General features: G+C 45.4%; 1 pseudogene; it reads right to left on the bottom strand.

The window, feature by feature from the left end:
• Positions 1-13,953: 13,953 nt before the first annotated feature.
• On the bottom strand, positions 13,954-14,071 carry LOC126212831 (5S ribosomal RNA; annotated as a pseudogene).
• Positions 14,072-19,651: the final 5,580 nt, after the last annotated feature.

Raw genomic sequence — 19,651 nt, 5'->3', positions numbered from 1 at the left:
AATGAGGACTGCATACGACCGAGGCACACAGGGCCAACACCCGGCATCATGGTGTGGGGAGCGATCTCCTACACTGGCCGTACACCACTGGTGATCGTCGAGGGGACACTGAATAGTGCACGGTACATCCAAACCGTCATCGAACCCATCGTTCTACCATTCCTAGACCGGCAAGGGAACTTGCTGTTCCAACAGGACAATGCACGTCCGCATGTATCCCGTGCCACCCAACGTGCTCTAGAAGGTGTAAGTCAACTACCCTGGCCAGCAAGATCTCCGGATCTGTCCCCCATTGAGCATGTTTGGGACTGGATGAAGCGTCGTCTCACGCTGTCTGCACGTCCAGCACGAACGCTGGTCCAACTGAGGCGCCAGGTGGAAATGGCATGGCAAGCCGTTCCACAGGACTACATCCAGCATCTCTACGATCGTCTCCATGGGAGAATAGCAGCCTGCATTGCTGCGAAAGGTGGATATACACTGTACTAGTGCCGACATTGTGCATGCTCTGTTGCCTGTGTCTATGTGCCTGTGGTTCTGTCAGTGTGATCATGTGATGTATCTGACCCCAGGAATGTGTCAATAAAGTTTCCCCTTCCTGGGACAATGAATTCACGGTGTTCTTATTTCAATTTCCAGGAGTGTATTTTGGTATGAAAGTTAAGTGACTACCTTCATGTAATGCTGCGTGACAGTCGCCTGGAAAAAAAGCCATTAGTGTGTGCCTTTCAGAGGCACAGGTGGAAAAAAAAGAGGCCATTATCCTCGCTATTGACATTTCTTTGTAGAAAGCATCGCAAATACGACACGCTCAAACTTGAAAACATATGATTATACTGTGGAGCATGTGCTTTGTGCTACTTACTGAAATGCTAATGAACTGATGGGAAATATTCTTACATCTGTACACCTGATTATGACAAGTGTTTTTCTACGGGAGTTGAGAGAATTTCTACTAACTTATGAAATGCCACATGACTATTGAATTATATTTTTATGCTTCGCTTTAGATAGTTGCTTATTTCATTTGATATCTGGTTTCCAGCTGTGTTACAGCATTGGTTTTATGAAATAAAATAAAATCCATTTGCTAATGTGAAAACTTTCTGTCAACAGATCTATTAAATAATAATTTTATGATCCACATTCTTCGAAAAAGGAGCACTTGGAAAGGAAAGAACAATAATAAGAGATTAATAACAGTAACTGTATACATAATTTTCTTTTCAACTACTCGGTAATTTTTTATAGAATAAGTTTTTGTGGTGCACCACTTTAATTGTATGGACATTAAGATGTGAATATACATTTCCCTTATCTGCATTGTTGTCTTTAGTGTACTATTTTTTCTGCTTGTGGGTTTGTCATGTTTAGATATAAGTTATTGCATTTACTGCTGCTTGCTTTGCCAATTTGCATTTCTTTGTCACTGCTGTTTGTGTTAATTGTTTTGTGCTGCTGCATTGCGTCGTCCCTTAGTTTAGCATCTGAGCTCAGTAGATTTAAGTTTGCTTACGAGGGGGTAGACTATATAAGAAACTAACTATGATGAATTGGAAGAAATGCATTGAGAAGCTATAAGAAAATGGTTTGGCCAGAAAAGTAGTGTACAGTGGAGAAAAACTGTTTTTGAAAAAGGATGTGAACAGAATACAGAAAGCATGCTTGGATAGAATTTTTTTTGGGTTGGAGCAAATGTCGAAATAAGAGGGATGATCTATGGAATGAAGTTTTGGGTTGGACTGCAGTACCAAATGTTACACTGAAAACAAACCCTGTCCTTTCATTTTGTGTTATCCCACTATGTGTTTGTGTACCCTTGTGTATTTGTTTTCTTCCTGTCTCTGTGTACTGTTTCATAGAAATTTTTTCTCTTCTAATACTAAGCTACATTCACTATGATGAGGAATACTGTTATCCTCAAATATAATTTGCATTAATAATATGTTATTTACTTTGTAAAGATGTTTAGACATTATTTATTCTGTTTTGTTTTAATGCTCATGTGTGAAGTTGATGTTTCAAAAGTTATTCTGATCTTTTATGTATTTACTTATGCCATAATTCCTGTAACACTGATGTATATGTTAGATCGATTCTTTTGTAAAGTAAGTGAATTGTGAAACGTATAGGTTAATGTTAGTCATGGCCATTCTTTTGTAGGGATTACTGAAAGTCAGATTGCGTTGCGCCAAAAATATTGTGTGTCAGTTTAAGCACAGTCATGTATAATTTTTCTAAGGGGACGTTTCACAGGATTCGGCCTACGAACAATGCCGGCATAGGAAGAGCCTGGGCTAGGTGGGGGATGCAAGAAGCTAGATATGTGTTGGCAAGGGTGGTCCGTTGTATCATGTCTAGTACCCCTAACCTGTGACTTCGAACACTTCCACGAATTGTTGCAGAAGATGTCTGTAGCTGAGTGCCGCCATGCGTCGAACGTCTGTAGTGAAGATAATTCCCAAGCACTTCATCTTGTCTGTCGACTGTAATGGTGCCATACTTCCGTTGCGAGTCCTCTTCCGAAGGTCATCGCTCCCGACTTTTCCATGTTCATGCGTCTTCCATAGCCACAGCATACAAATTAATCCAATGCAAAGGCGCTCTTGCCTCGTAGACCGGCCGTGCTAAAAACACTAGGTCATCCGGGTATGTTCTGCCTGTAAACTTGTGGTGCCTTATCGTCATTCCTTCGAGTCGGTTCAGGAGCCCACAGAGCACTGGCTCGAGAGCGATGGCGTAAAGTACCGTTGACAGAGGGAACCTTGTTTGACCAGTCGTGGCCGGCCGGTGTGGCCGAGAGGTTCTAGGCGCTACAGTCTGGAACCGCGCGACCGCTACGGTCGCAGGTTCGAATCCTGCCTCGGGCATGGATGTGTGTGATGTCCTTAGGTTGGTTAGGTTTAAGTAGTTCTAAGTTCTAGGGGACTGATGATCTCAGCAGTTATGTCCCATAGTGCTCAGAGCCATTTCAACCATTTTTTGACCGGTCGTGAGACGGGGTCCTTTGATGAGCACTCTGTATGTATGAGACGCCGTGGAGTAGTCGCAACACGGCGGTGACAAGACTCTGTGGAAACTTCATTTGCGTCATCGCTTCCACAAAATAGGCATGTCTCACCCTGTCAAATGCCCGATCGAAATCTATCGACACCGGTGCAACCCGGAGATGACACGTTGTTGTCAGTGCCATAGCATCGCGGTAGTTGGTGAGTGCCGTATGTATATTGCTATCCCCTCCTAGCTGGGTTTGATGGAGTGATATCACTTTACGCAGTACGTGTTTCAAACGGGCTGCAAGTATGCTGGTGTATAGTTTGTAGTGGCAATGAAGAAAGGCCGGCAGGCCTGTATCTCTGTGCCACCGGACGGTTTGAGGATAGAAATGATCATTCCTTCCACAAATGTCGGTTGAACAGGCACAACGTGGGACATCAATTCGCGGTACATGGTAATCCATCGTGGAGTCATGAGGTTTTTAAATTCCCGGTAAATCTCTAACTTGTTCGACGCTCTCTTATCGAGCGCTTCCGCTTCTATTACGTCGTCATCTGTGACTTTTCCCGTTAACTCTCGCTCGGTCGTCGCGTCGAGGTACGTGGGTAGCGTTCGTGGGACATCATGGAAGGCTGCCTCGTCGTGTTCCACTTCTTGAAAGAGGTGACCGTGTTGTTCCACAAAGCACTGGCAATTTCTTTTCCCGATGTTATACGTCGACCACCCGGCAGTAGGATCGTCTGTGTTAAGGCTCTGCGGCTACGTTGTTTTCCCCTGATAACGTGATTCGTCGACGGCGATTCTCCACAGACTTGTTTAAAGGCCCTTGCGTGGACTGCGACCCCCTCCTCACCCCCACCCCTCAAAACTGCGTCGTGTTATGGAAATTATCTTCGGTCCTGTGAAGGCACTTGTACAGAAAGTTCGCGGAGCATCGTGAAGTAAAATTCCATCATATGGCGCCTCCTATTGCAATGTTATGTCGGGAGGAGCGTCGTTCACATATGTGCCAAGCGTCTTCGATTAGGCGTCGGTATTCAATGTCCAAACACAGCGACACTCGTTGACGACGAAAGGAGACTATGCATAAGTACGCTAGTTGTGCTAAAAAGGCGACGGGCCTTAATTCTGCATCGAGGATCGCAGATTCGAGACAACGTGTTACGTAAATTCGTTCGAGGCGACTTGCAAAGGGACTTGCAACGTATGTATAACCGTGCCTGTCGCCATGTATTGTCTCCCATGTATCGATTAGATTCATGTCCTGTGTCAGCCGCCGTAGCTCCTGGTATGAATTATGGTGTGCGTGCTGATCCTTTAGTGCGAGGACGCAGTTGAAATAGTCTCCAAATAAATGTCCGTAACGGCCTAAGAATAGTGGCGCAATCTCCTCTTCGTAAAGCCGGCCGGTATGGCCGAGCGGTTCTAGGCGCTTCAGTTTGGAACTGCGTGACCGCTACGGTCGCAGGTTCGAATCCTGCCTCGGTCATGGATGTGTGTGATGTCCTTAGGTTAGTTAGGTTTAAGTAGTTCTAAGTTCTAGGGGACTGATGACCACAGATGTTAAGTCCCATAGTGCTCAGAGCCATTTTTCCTCTGCGTAAAACCGGAATCGATCGCGGCTTCTGTCGGATCCCGACGGAGCGTAGATGTTAACTGTCCGTACTGCCAGCACTGTGACCGCAAGTCCTCGCGCTGACGGCAGGTACTCCACAGCCTCGGCTACTATGTCTTCACCTAGAAGTATCGCTGGTCCGCTGCCCCGCCGTCTGTAGTGAGTGTGATATACGTATGAAACCCATAGTAATCGGGAAAGCTCTCGACACATACTTCTTGCAAAAGGACGATGTCGATATATGAAGCACGCAGCATGTCTCGTAATAATTGCAATTTGACTGGCGTTCAAAACTGTATTAATGTTAATAGAGGATGTTCGATACGCCAGCCGCTTTCTATCAGTATGTAAAGCGCACATGAACGGTTGCTCGTGTGCTGCTGCTTGGCGACATGCCATCTGTGCGGCAGTCTTTGTCTTCTGTGTGGTTAAGATCCGGTGGACGCCGCACTCGCCATTGCGGCTTGCGTCGTCTATCTCTGGATCACTATCGGATTTATGGCCCCACTTCTTGTGCTGAAGGTCCATCTCTCGTCGTGTTTCTCTCACCGGACTCATCGAAGGCAAATGTGTTGCTGCGGTGTATGGAGGGACGCCTGTCGGCGGATCTCCTTCTGGTGGGTCTGCACTCAGCCCCTGTCTCGTGTGATTCTCGTCGTACTACTGTGAGGAAGGAAGGACCTCCCGTTGCGCATTCGAATTCACTGTGTTGTTATACGCAACTCCGTCTGCCGTGGAATGCATTAAACAGGTGTGCGACGGCGCTAGCCGACGTTTCTTGTGGCGCTTCGGCGATCGTTGTTTGCGCGTGTGCACTTCCGTGTCCGAGTGCGGAAGTGACTCCTGGCGCTCAGGGATGAAAGCAGTTGTAGGCACAACCGTGGGACCAATTTCCATCCCTCCTATCGATCCCCTGCCGTCGGTCAAAGGCGTCGACGGCGCCAGAGTAGTCGGTGTTTACGTCGTTTCTTCACAGGTGGCAGTCTCTGCTGCATGCGTTGCCATAAACTGTCAGGATAGTGAAGCTGGTCCTTCTTCGGGATGGGATCTGTTCGAAATGCGACAACATACGTTAGTGTCAGCGGCGTCGGCATGGACGTAGGCACGGGTTCGCCAGGTGGAAATTGCACAATCTTCCGCTGCTTGCATTATGAACGACCGTGGCTTTGTTTCCCGCATCCAGAGCATGTTTTTAGTTGTCCATTGTAGATGACTATTGCTCTGCATCCGCCTATGAACAAGTATGAGGGTACATGTTGTGCAAGTCGTATTCCGATCTGTCGCACCCCATTGAGAACGGGGTCGGTCGTGAAGTTGGACCATTTGTCCTCCACGTGGCTAAGCACTCTTCCATATTGGCGTACGGCACGATCCCGAAGTGAGAAGGAACTTCAAAGAGAAATTCGAAGATGCGTATACCTCGTAATCCCAGTCTGTCGCAATGACGAAATTTGAGAACATGTTTAGTATCTCGAATTATTTTGCCACACATTGTATCATTAATCAGTTTGACGTAGACGACACTGCTCGCTATGGAGAGGCGTAAAATAACGAGTTCGTAGTCATCAAATTTAACTTTGTCTCTTAGAAACGTTTCAGATTCACAGGCTTTCGGCTGCACATATTCATTCGAGAACCAAATCCTGAGAGTCGACTTTCGGTATGCATGAGTCATTCTGTATCGGTTGCTTTAAAATCTGGCAGTACACCTGATAGGCAAACAACCGCGCGCGCGAACTTCCGCGGTATGGACGTACGCAGATGTCCGAGCCGCATCATCGCGGGAGGCAGAGTGCAACTAAGCCACTTGGCACAGCGGTTCACACGACTGCACGGGTTAGTCTGGCACGCCTCCCCTCCTCGGATAACATTCTCACTGCCATCCCAGTCTACTTAAATTACCGCTTTCACACGAACTTACGTCTCACGAACTTGTGTCATTTCGTTTGTATAAGTACCTGCGCCGTGGTTTCAGACTGGATCCCCCATTTACGTTCGATGCTGAGGCGCTATTCCAGAACATGGAGAGAATCGGCAACTCTGTTGGTGTGAAAGAGGGAATTTAAAGTAGAGTGGCGCGGCAGTGAGAATTTGTATCTAGAGGGGGGAGGTGTGTCAGGGTAATCCGTGGAGTGGTGTGATCTGCTGTGTCAAGGTGGCTTTATGGCTAACGCACCTACCTAATAAGCAGGAGGCCCGTGTTCGATTCCCGTTTTTGGTACGAATTTTAACTCGTATAATGAAATCATATCTGTATGAGGCCAGTAAATTTTCTGAAGTTTGTCATTTCATTTGTTGAAAGAAAAATGTTCAGGGAAAAAGTATTGAATATGGACGTATTCCAGTGTAGGGACCGAGCGAGGTGGCGTAGTGGTTAGCACACTGGACTCGCATTCGGGAGGGCGACGGTTCAATCCCGCGTCCAGCCATCCTGATTTAGGTTTTCGTGATTTCCCAAAAATCACTCCAGGCAAATTCCGGGATGGTTCATTTGAAAGGGCACGGCCGACTTCCTTCCTCGTCCTTCCCTAATCCGATAAGACCGATGACCTTGCAGTTTGGTCTCTTCCCCCCAAACAACCCAACCCACCCCCAACCCAGAGTAGGAGAGTGATAAAAAGACCGGTCTAAAGTGGTCAGAAGGAAGGGAGGAGATACACAGCGAACAGACGAAAGAGTACTGGAAGAAAACAGCAACAAATAAGGAACTGAAATTGTCACGTGGTCCTTAGTTGATCCGAGAAGAAAAAAACTCGTTGTATTTATTAGCATTGATAAAAAATGTGTGACGGACAGTTCGGAGCATCCTACACATTTTCGAAACCGGTATATATCAAGCTGGCACCTCATATTTCAGGTGAACACCTTCATGACGTTATCGTGTTTACGCTTGTCTCTCAAAGTCCGGAAGAAGCGTCCATCAAAGCCCGGTATGGAGGTGTCAGGAGTACCTTCCACGTGTCACTTAGAGACAGCGTGTCGTCTCGCCCCGAGGTGCCTCTGTTGTAGCCTCGTACCACGGAAAGACTGACGCCACAGCCATTAAGTCGTCTTGAATTATAGGAAGGAAATGATCTACACGGCGTGACACATCCTCTTTGAACCCAGTCTCATAAATTTTCCTGTTTACCGGATCCCACTTTCCCCGGTACAAAGTAGTATGAAAGTTCCTTTTGGCTCCGATCGCCGGAAGATAGCATCTGTCCGCTGTCGACTAGATACAGGCGGTGGTATTAGCAGATTGAGATACAGGGTAATTACAACGTACCGCCAACTTACGGCGCCTCCGATTGTAATTTGAACTGTAACTAATTCCAGCGGGAATGGTTTAGAACGTGCACCTGTCCCCGATGCTATCTCCGCTGGAAATAATCTGGGAGAAATTGTTTGTGAGTTTTTGGGGGAGTAAGTGCGCACCGGCGATTACTGGTAATGCGTGTTCCCTTATTGGAGATCTGACGAACTGGACGCGCCGTCGGTGCTCTTGCCGTAATTGTGTTGACTCTTGTCGACGCACCGCTCCTCGAAATGGCAGTAGATCGTATCTTTGGTCAGTTATTAATTAGTTTCTGGGCGACAATAGTATTTATGAGCCAATTTCGCTGTGGTTAAAGGTGGAAGCTTTTGCGAAAGTATTCCTATTGTCTACGTTTTTTATCGTTGCCGGTAGTAAACCGATGAAGATCCATTCCGGAAAGTACCGGGTACTGAATTATAAATTCCGCATGAGCTCGCGCCGTTATCTGAAAGTGTGCGATTGGCAGAAGGCCGACTCGCGATTATCGATATCTAGCTCCGGTCTCGAGATCGATTAACGCTCGGCACGCCCTTAATAGCGGTTATTAACTTCCAATAACGCTCGGGTTAATTGATTCGACCGCGACATATATATAGCATCTTCTTTTTGTATTTTAATTATTGCGTGAGTTTGCGTGGCGCGGCCGGCGGCGGTTTTGAAGCTATGGCTTGCGATCATGTAAAGGTCGTGTTTTTGTGTGAGAACTCCGCCGACGTGCTTCCGACTAGACGTGCTTTCCATTACACGTTGCTGGCTAAAAATGTCTTACTCTCAATAATACTGTTACGCAGTAGAAGGAAGTGAAGTCAAAGGATACCTACTAATTTCATAGCTAATATTTCTATTAATATTTGATCGATAAGTTTAGTTTCAGGCTGTCTGAATTCTGCAGACGACTAACTACTATATCCTTTTTCGACCTTCCACGCACATTACTAAATCTGCCACTACTTATTTCAGTAAATTTATACAAATAAAGGAAAAGAAGAATAAACAAAAAAATCACTCTTCTCTAGCTTTTGACTCTCAGTCTCAACATACAGAAAATGGGAGACAGTGAACGGCCTATGACAATTTTAGCTGAGCAATTATTTCTCTTGGGATAATGTTTGATCCCGAATGGTCATCCCGTGTTCAAAGACTACAGGTCCCCTGTGCACGAAGCTTGCATCGTCCAAGAGTGGAATTGTAGCACGAGGAGAAATTGTCGCTGCTCACTTGGTCACCAGACCCTTCAGATCCCAGTATTACTGAGGCTCTGTGGTTTACTTTGTAGAGAAGGGTGCGCTATCGCTATCCACGTCCGTCATCGTTAGCTGCACTTACCATTATTTTGCAGGAATATTGGTATAAGATTACCTTGAGAAACGTAGAGGACCTGCATTTGTCCATTCTGCTTTGAATACCATCGTGATTTCTACACCCCATACTGCATGGTAACATGTTCTGTTTTTGTTGTTTTAATATTTAGATCCACCTTCTGCCTTTGCCACAGTGGATACACCGGTTCCCGTGAGATCACCGAAGATAAGCGCTGTCGGGCGTGGTCGGCAGTTGGATGAGTGGCCATGCAGGCCGCCATGCGCTGTTGCCATTTTTCGGGGTGCACTCAGCCTTCTGATGCCAATTGAGGAGCTACTCGACCGAATAGTAGCGGCTACGGCCAAGAATACCATCATAACGACCGGAAGAGCGGTGTGCAGTTATACTCAAACATGTTCAGCACTTGGTGCTACACTCCTGGAAATGGAAAAAAGAACACATTGACACCGGTGTGTCAGACCCACCATACTTGCTCCGGACACTGCGAGAGGGCTGTACAAGCAATGATCACACGCACGGCACAGCGGACACACCAGGAACCGCGGTGGTTCAAATGGTTCAAATGGCTCTGAGCACTATGGGACTCAACATCTGTGGTCATAAGTCCCCTAGAACTTAGAACTAACTAACTAACCTAAGGACATCACACACATCCATGCCCGAGGCAGGATTCGAACCTGCGACCGTAGCAGTCGCGCGGTTCCTGACTGAGAACCGCGGTGTTGGCCGTCGAATGGCGCTAGCTGCGCAGCATTTGTGCACCGCCGCCGTCAGTGTCAGCCAGTTTGCCGTGGCATACGGAGCTCCATCGCAGTCTTTAACACTGGTAGCATGCCGCGACAGCGTGGACGTGAACCGTATGTGCAGTTGACGGACTTTGAGCGAGGGCGTATAGTGGGCATGCGGGAGGCCGGGTGGACGTACCGCCGAATTGCTCAACACGTGGGGCGTGAGGTCTCCACAGTACATCGATGTTGTCGCCAGTGGTCGGCGGAAGGTGCACGTGCCCGTCGACCTGGGACCGGATCGCAGCGACGCACGGATGCACGCCAAGACCGTAGGATCCTACGCAGTGCCGTAGGGGACCGCACCGCCACTTTCCAGCAAATTAGGTACACTGTTGCTCCTGGGGTATCGGCGAGGACCATTCGCAACCGTCTCCATGAAGCTGGGCTACGGTCCCGCACACCGTTAGGCCGTCTTCCGCTCACGCCCCAACATCGTGCAGCCCGCCTCCAGTGGTGTCGCGACAGGCGTGAATGGAGGGACGAATGGAGACGTGTCGTCTTCAGCGATGAGAGTCGCTTCTGCCTTGGTGCCAATGATGGTCGTATGCGTGTTTGGCGCCGTGCAGGTGAGCGCCACAATGAGGACTGCATACGACCGAGGCACACAGGGCCAACACCCGGCATCATGGTGTGGGGAGCGATCTCCTACACTGGCCGTACACCACTGGTGATCGTCGAGGGGACACTGAATAGTGCACGGTACATCCAAACCGTCATCGAACCCATCGTTCTACCATTCCTAGACCGGCAAGGGAACTTGCTGTTCCAACAGGACAATGCACGTCCGCATGTATCCCGTGCCACCCAACGTGCTCTAGAAGGTGTAAGTCAACTACCCTGGCCAGCAAGATCTCCGGATCTGTCCCCCATTGAGCATGTTTGGGACTGGATGAAGCGTCGTCTCACGCGGTCTACACGTCCAGCACGAACGCTGGTCCAACTGAGGCGCCAGGTGGAAATGGCATGGCAAGCCGTTCCACAGGACTACATCCAGCATCTCTACGATCGTCTCCATGGGAGAATAGCAGCCTGCATTGCTGCGAAAGGTGGATATACACTGTACTAGTGCCGACATTGTGCATGCTCTGTTGCCTGTGTCTATGTGCCTGTGGTTCTGTCAGTGTGATCATGTGATGTATCTGACCCCAGGAATGTGTCAATAAAGTTTCCCCTTCCTGGGACAATGAATTCACGGTGTTCTTATTTCAATTTCCAGGAGTGTATCTTCAGCGGGCATTTCGTTATTATTCTGTCTGACATGACGCTGTCGCTTACTTTGTGCTTGTAATTTCGTATCTACCATACGTTCTACAGCCTATCATGATTTTTGATTTGTTTTCCGTTGCTTTAATATGTTAAAACACACTTTTTTCTTCACTATCGTTATTTTTAATCCTTTACATACGAATTTTTGTTTTACCACAAAACACAGGATTTCCGCCGTGGACTCACGTGTTATTGTCTCTTCGAATGCGCTCTCAACTGCTCACCGAAAGCAAGGCGGGAGTAATTAACCTTGGTCGCAATGGCGCAGGGATAGCATTTCAGTGAGTATCACTGTGTTGGAGGCCATAACACGGAAACAGAGCATTTCCGGACACGTCTTGCACTGAACATTTTTTATTATCAACGTATGGGGAATATATATCTGAAATATCTATTTTTGAAGCAGCTTGTATATACAGGGTAAATCACAAAGATGTTTGTCTCTGTAACTTAAAAAATAATAAATAAAGCGAATATTTATTTAGACAGGTAAAGGTGAGAACGTAACTTTTTCTTCAAAGTTACTGACATAGTCTATATAGTTATTTTCCAGTGTGTTACATCAACGAGTTGTAATTTTTGAAACAGAAACTTATTTTTCCTGTCTTGTAGCTGACATTTTTAAGGAAAATTGTATACAAATCAATTTAAATCGAATTTCGGTCAGCTTTAGTTAGGGAACTAGAAATGTTGAAAGTTTTAGGGGCGAATGCAGCATGCTGTACATAACTGACTGCGTGCAAATGAGTGTTCTGTTGGCGGGATGTTCATCTAACAAGGGGAGGCCGCCAATTGTGAAATTCAGATTCGAGTCATACTGCGCATAATAAAAGCTCATGGCCAGAGGTGCAATGTGGCAAAGCACCAAGATGCACTTCTCAGCCGTTGTCGAGAAAATCGACGGTTAAAAGAAACCGTTGCGGTGAAATACTCTCTACGATTAATAATTTTCCACAGCGTCGTGGCGCAGCGGTAAGCGCTCGGGTTTGTAGTCCGAAGGTCGCCGGATCGAATCTCGCACCATACAACTTTTTTTTTTTAGTATTTGTTTTTTGTAATTCAAATGGGTATATATATGTACACACACACACACACACACACACACACACACAAACACACACACACACACACACACATATATATATATATATATATATATATATATATATATATATATATATATATATATATATATATATAATTCCCAGCAATCAGTTGCAACAATTATGCATATAATAAGTTGTTGAAAGTCGTTTGTCGTGGAAAAACTGGCGACTTCGAACATCATTATGTTTTCCGCAAACAAAGTTGTATTTCACAAATGTTATTAATTGTCTTCATAATGTTAACCACGTATAGTTAACGGAAGACGTAGAAACGATATTCCGAAACGAATACGTATAGCGTAAGTCAAACGTTCGAATTGGAATAGAGACCCCACGAACACAGATTCGCTGTGGCAGGTATGAAATATAAACTCCGTTACTCGCTCGTTACACTTGAAGAACAGCCGTAGAATGGGCCAAAACGAGCCGCGGCATAACAGCGTAGTTGCCTGCTAACTTCGTAAGAAGGTAGATGCGGTCCCTAGCGCAACTTATAACATCGTCGAAAGTCAGTGCGGACGGGAGAGCTTTGGTACACCCTGTTAAAAAAACGGAAAAATGGAGGCGGTACAATTGGAGAGCGATCCGCCTTCACCAACATGCATGAGTAATTCATTAATAGTATATATATATATATATATATATATATATATATATATATATATATATATTTGAATTACAAAAAACTAATTATAAAAAAAATGCATGGCGCGAGATTCGATCCGGCAACCTTTGGATTACGAACCCGAGCGCTTACCGCTGCGCCACGACGCTAGAGATAATTATTAATCGTAGAGAGTATTTCACCGCAACGGTTTCTTTTAACTGTCGATTTTCTCGACAACGGCTGAGAAGTGCATCTTGGTGCTTTGCCACATTACACCTCTGGCCATGAGCTTTTATTATGCGCAGTATGAATCGAATCTGAATTTCACAATTGGCGGCCTCTCCCTGTAAGTGAGGAGTTCAAACGAGTGTCCATTTCCTTGACTGCACAACTCAATGCGTTTTATAAACGACCTGTAGACGAGATGTACAGCTGTTGGTGACACGAAGCAACAAGCTTCCGCGATGAGCCGTTTGAAGTCACCTGGAGTTGTTCGGTGACTTAAACACTACTCTTTAGATATCCCCACATAAAGAAATCTACGGCTGTTAAATCTCGTGGCTGTGCAGGCCACTCCTGAGAACCACGGCAGCTCAACCATCTTCCGGGAAATCTGTTGTTAAGTTCTTGCGCCACACCCCGCGCAGAGTGAGCTGCGTGAGAAAATTGCGGCACCCACATACGGTCCCTACCATCTAGACTGACAAAGGAGGGCATCTCAACCGTAGACAAAACTAAATTAGACTCGTCCCGAACAGACCTTGGAAGGCCCAACGGCACCGACCGGCCGCCGTGTCATCCTTAGCCCACAGGCATCACTGGATACGGATATGGAGGTGCATGTGATCAGCACACCACTCTCCTGGCCGTATGTCAGTTTCCGAGACCGGAGCCGCTACTTCTCAATCAAGGAGCTCCTCGGTTTGGCTCACAAGGGCTGAGTGCACCCCGCTTGCCAATAGCGCTCGGCAGACCGGACGGTCACCCATCCAAGTTCTAGCCCAGCCGGACAGCGCTTAACTTCAGTGATCTGACGGGAACCGGTGTTGCCACTGCGGCAAGGCCATTGGCACGATACATCTCACCTGTCACGTGCGAAGTAGTGTCAACCAGTGGTTTCATCTCTATGGATTCCGCACCACCTACTTTAACGATCGATCTGACGTACTCCACCTAAGATTTTCTGTGCGCTAGTAATCCGTATTATGACAATTCAGTATGCCATAATCCGTAAACCTGGCTTCATCAGAGGACATGACATTTTTAAGACATACATAATGTAATTATTCACGGCCCATTTGCAAAAAGTAATCCCCGGCTGAATTCATTTCCACGCAGTTCCTGTGTCAGTGACAGGTGGTGTGAGCGAAACCTGTGACCGTATATTATACGCCAAACAGTTGTAAGATCGACACCAGTGACTGCAGTAACAACTCGCAAACATTGCAGACAAATGGGCGCTGCAGCATGACAACGCCCCATGTCACACGGCCACCTCCAGCATGGAATTTTTGACCTGATATGGAATTCCTGTTGTTCCACAGCCCCCTATTCACCTGATCTGAGTCATAGTGACTTTATTTTTCCCGAAACTGAAAAATGTTTAAAAAGGACTCTAGAAAACATTCAAAAGAATGTGATCGATATGTTAGAGTCCCCACCAGTTGAACCCTTTCCGCGTCTCTACCAAGACTGGTAATAACAACTCCGCCTATATATAGCTTCCGAAGGGTATAATATGGTCGTTTGTGAAAAATAAAAACTTTGGGAGATAAGAATCAGTCTCATCACTTTTCTCGCTCACCTCGTATACTGGATGTTGCGTCCACCCATAAAACTTTGACCTCTTCTAGCTCCCTAACTAAAATTAATATAAATGTGATTTAAATTGATTTGTACATAATTGATTTAAATACAATAGCTACATACAGAAAAAATAACCTTATTTTTAAAAAATTGTAACTCGCTGCTTAAGCCTCCGGAAAATAACTAAATAAACTATGTTCATAACTCAGCAGTAGAAATGTCTCTAAATAAATATTCATTTCTATTATTATTCTGTCAGTTGTGGATAAAAACACCTTGTTGTATGCTATAATGATTATTAAATGTGTACGGCCTGCTTAGAACTTTCAGATAAAAGGTCCAAAATCTATGAGAATTTGTTGAATTGAGCTGAAATCGCAATCAAATGCATGTTTCCACTCAGCAGCTTTGCAGATGGACTTAGTTTGTGATGCCACTGGCTGTGTTTTTCTGAACGTTGCTTGTGTTTCCTTGTCTCAGCTAGAAGTCTGCTGCCAGATGCACGATTACGGGATGGTGTCGTCAGTTGACAAAATTCCAAGTGTTTCCGTCAGCCTAGTAAGAAAATCCTTACGTGAGCAACTGTTCCTGTCGTTGCAAGGTTTGTGGGTCCAGACACTAGCCACAAAAGCACGTGACTGTTGTGAAACTGGCACTGTGCCACATTCACACAGAGTACAGCGACAGTTAGTGTGTAGCAGAGTTCGCACGCGCTAGTTTGAGTACGAGTTAATTCTTGAGGCTGCGGGGTTGACGTGGGTGTGAAAGTTGAGTTTCCTTTCGACATGTTTCGTGAACAGTACTCGACAAAGGAAATAGAGTGAAAACTAAACTAAATGCGTTTGCTCGATTAGATACAGCCATGTTGCTTCACAGTTTTGTCGCATAGTTCTACTCTTCGAAAAAATATTTTTGTTTATAGAAGGACTTGGTTAGAAATGTTGCTGGATAAAACGACTGGTTCCTCCCTTTCTGAGCCGACCGCGTTGGCCGAGCAGTTCTAGGCGCTTCAGTCCGGAACCGCGCGACTGCTACGGTCGCAGGTTCGAATCCTGCAGCGAGGGCAGCATGCACAAATCTGTATTGTCAGTTTCCAGGGCACTGTCTCTGCCAGCCATAGCTCTTTGCTGAGTTCTGTCAGAGTATCAAGTTGGTCAAATGAATCGGAGCCATATGTTTCTTAAAGTCATCATTTATTTCTTCGGTAGCGCTGATATGCTGACACTTTTCCAGACTCACCATATTCATTTACTGCTTTGCCAAATGGTTGACCTAGATGCCTCTTTTTTCAGGTTGTAATTTATGAATTCGGATTTCTTGTTCTTCTCTGAACGGTCGTCTTTTTCGCCTACAATCTATTTCAGTTTTTACAGTTTTATGGCGATGCTCTTTCTACGTATAATCTTCCGTATCATATGTGAATGGCAAAACTGTTGCGAACATTGCGTACAGTATTATATTGTTATGAAAGAATGAAGCACTGTGTACAGGTGGTCAGTGATTTTTTTTAAAAAGGAAGATTAAAATCTGACGTCCAGTCGAGACTGAAGTCATCGTAAATAGAGCACAAGGTCCGTTTCGGAAAGGATGGGGAAGGTACTGCTCAAACCCTTTCAAAGGAAACGTCAGGGTATTCACCTTCAGTGATTTAAGAGTCTGTTTTATTTCATTACTACATATTTAAAGAACTGTTGTCTAGTATTTTATAAGCGGGCCGTACATTTAACAGTTTTTCATGTAATACCATACATTGTTCCACATTACTAGCAAATACTGTTTTGAACAATAAATGATCAGAGTAATTATCATCATTGTTATGGCATACAGATGCGGTACATATATACTAGTAATATGTAATAAATGTCATTGCATAAAAAAGTAAATCGACTGAATATTGGGCCGGCCGGAGTGGCCGAGCGGTTCTAGGCGCTACAGTCTGGAACCGCGCGACCGCTACGGTCGCAGGTTCGAATCCTGCCTCGGGCATGGATGTGTGTGATGTCCTTAGGTTAGTTAGGTTTAAGTAGTTCTAAGTTCTAGGAGACTGATGGCCTCAGATGTTAAGTCCCATAGTGCTCAGAGCCATTTGAACCATTTTTTTCGACTGAATATTAGTATGTAGGTTTCTAATCCATTCAACCGTTGTGGCACTGGCATTCATAAAATCATTCCACGTCTTCCTATAGCATCGTATGACCCACTCTTCTCTTATATGTCTGATAGATTGTTTCAATGTACCGCAGTCACATCTCGGAGACTCCACAATACCCCATTTCTAGAGTGAGTCAGAGCACTGACCACATCCAGAGCGCGTTCTATTAAATTTGACCCACAGTTTCCAGTCAAGTTAGATAACCACAGTATCACAGTTATATTTCTCGAACCATTCCCGTTCTTGACAGTTACCGATGCGCTGGCAGTTATCCTTACAGACATCTCTTACTTTGGTGTTACTTGCAGCTAGCTGTTCAGCATACAGTAGTGCCGGGAGTTTCGAACGAAGCCTATATCTTATTAAGATTGGTATGTAGTGATGAATAGGTAGTTCCTTATTCTCCTGTATAGGCCTATTGTGGTACTCTCTAAGCAGGCTCTCAGTTCTGCGGACATGTGGTGGGTAGGTATTGCTTATCAGGGGAAGCTAGTAGAAAGGAGTTGATATGATTGTACCTGTAATCATGTGCATCGTGTTGTTCAGCTGCATATCGGCCGGGCTGATAAGGCAATTGTTACATCACACAATACTCTGCGGTCGAGAAAACAAATGCGAGAGCCGATGTACGCAAAATCTCCATTGACGCCTCCCAGGTTGTACCACACAGCCTCTTAATTACGTTATTGCGAGTTTTTATCTTGTCTGATGTGATTTACAGGTTTTTTTTATAAGACTGCGGTCAAGTATGATGCCAAGATACCCGAGGATTTGTGACGAAGAATATTGTTATGAAAATGCACCTTGAGCTCAGTGTTAGCGTGTTTGTTGTTAAGGTGAAACTCACATATATCGCACGTACTGGTAGTAGGCTTCAGTCTTAGTTTTTTTGAAATACGAGTTAAGGGCCGCTAAGTCCTCTGTTAGTGTTCCTTTCGATTGACGAAGCTCTTCTGATTGACAAGCCAGAGCGATATTATATGCATAGCAGAATTTTCGTGGCGATTTGGAACGTTAGAAATATTAAGCCTGAACAGAAGACGTGCGAGAACCGAGCCCTGTGGTAGACCATTATTTAATTTCGTAACTGAACTTTTATTTTCACCGAAGCAAACCTCAAAGATCGGTTTATTATCATGATGTTATACGAGATGCTGTTGTTCGACGTTTAATTAAATTTCAGTAATTTGAAAATCTCGCCAGACTATGTCATATGCTACCGTAAGGTCGATAAAGGCTGCAGGTGCTTTTGGTTTCCCTTGGAAACCAGCCTCTATGAAAGTTTTCACAGCTAGCATCTACTCACTGCAGCTTTGATTAGGCCTAAATCGCGCTTCTTCTATTGGAATGAGTTCTAAAATACATACTCTAATTCTGTTGTAAATAAGTGTCTCTAAGAGCTTATACGTGCACCAAGCAGGGAAACTGGCCGAAAGTTCTGCGGGAGATCCGGCGATTTGTTAGTTTTTAAGAGTGCCACGATTTTTGTATTTTTCAGTTGCTTGGGGAGAAGTTGGGCGAAAAACTGTGGTTTAGCATAATCAGAGTAATAATAATAAATTACGAAGAAAAATTAAATTATTTAGATGAAACTGAAGATGTTGAATACAAAAAATTTTAGTAATTTAGAAGAAGGTTTATGAATATCACAGAAAACCAAAATCTGCATAACCGGATGGGCTTTTGAAACACCGTCCTCTTGTAAAGGAGTACAGTGTCTTGACCAATGAACCACCTCGCTCTGTAGTGATTTGCTTAGAAGAGACATACATCAGCGTACATTAAATTAACCTCTTCCAAAGCTGTCCCATAGGGAGCTGGTACTGCCATGCGCCTCTAAGCTCGCTAAGAGGCAGGGGCAACTAGTGTGGCCGGCCGTTGTGGCCGAGCGGCTCTAGGCGCTTCAGTCCGGAACCGCGAGACCGCTACGGTCGCAGGTTCGAATCCGGCCTCGGGCATGGATGTGTGTGATGTCTTTATGTTAGTTAGGTTTAAGTAGTTCTAAGTTCTAGGAGACTGATGGCCTCAGATGTTAAGTCCCATAGTGCTCAGGGCCATTTTCTGCAACTAGTGTAGGCTACCCGCCGGGCGGCCAAATTACAACCAACTCGCACAGGCTCTGGGCCGGCTGCTTGACTGCCCACGCGTAACCTTCTGCCCATCTCTAAACATCACAATTTCTAAAATCATTGGAAGAAGTAGCAAAAAAACGAGCGACTTGTGCATTTGATGGCTGATTTTAAGGAAAATGGATACTCTGAGAAGCAAATTCGTCGGGCTATGGAGTTTGGACCATCTCCGGAGGTGTATGAACATAGGACGGTGGACTTTCTTCCTTATGCTGAAGGCTTATCGTTTAAGATTGGACGAATTTTAAGGAATTTTAGCATTAAGAGTGTGTTCCGTCCACCTTCTAAGATTAGGGCACTGTTCGGCTCTGTGAAAGATGATTTGGGGCTTAGGAAACCCGGTGTGTACAAAATTCCGTGTCAATGTGGGAAAGCTTACATTGGCCGTTCGATTCGCACAGTGGATGAAAGGTGTGTGGAACATCGCCGTCATACGAGGCAACAACAGCCGGAAAAATCGGCAGTAGCAGAACACTGCTTAAATGAGGGGAACAGTATGAAATTTGATGAAACTGTGGTAGTTGCCAACATTTCCGGTTTTTGAGACAGTGTCCATAAAGAGGC

Source organism: Schistocerca nitens, chromosome 1 (genome assembly GCF_023898315.1).
Source record: "Schistocerca nitens isolate TAMUIC-IGC-003100 chromosome 1, iqSchNite1.1, whole genome shotgun sequence".
NCBI lineage: Eukaryota > Metazoa > Arthropoda > Insecta > Orthoptera > Acrididae > Schistocerca > Schistocerca nitens.
Note: the sequence above shows the minus strand (reverse complement) of the source record. Positions and strands in the feature narration are given on the sequence as shown.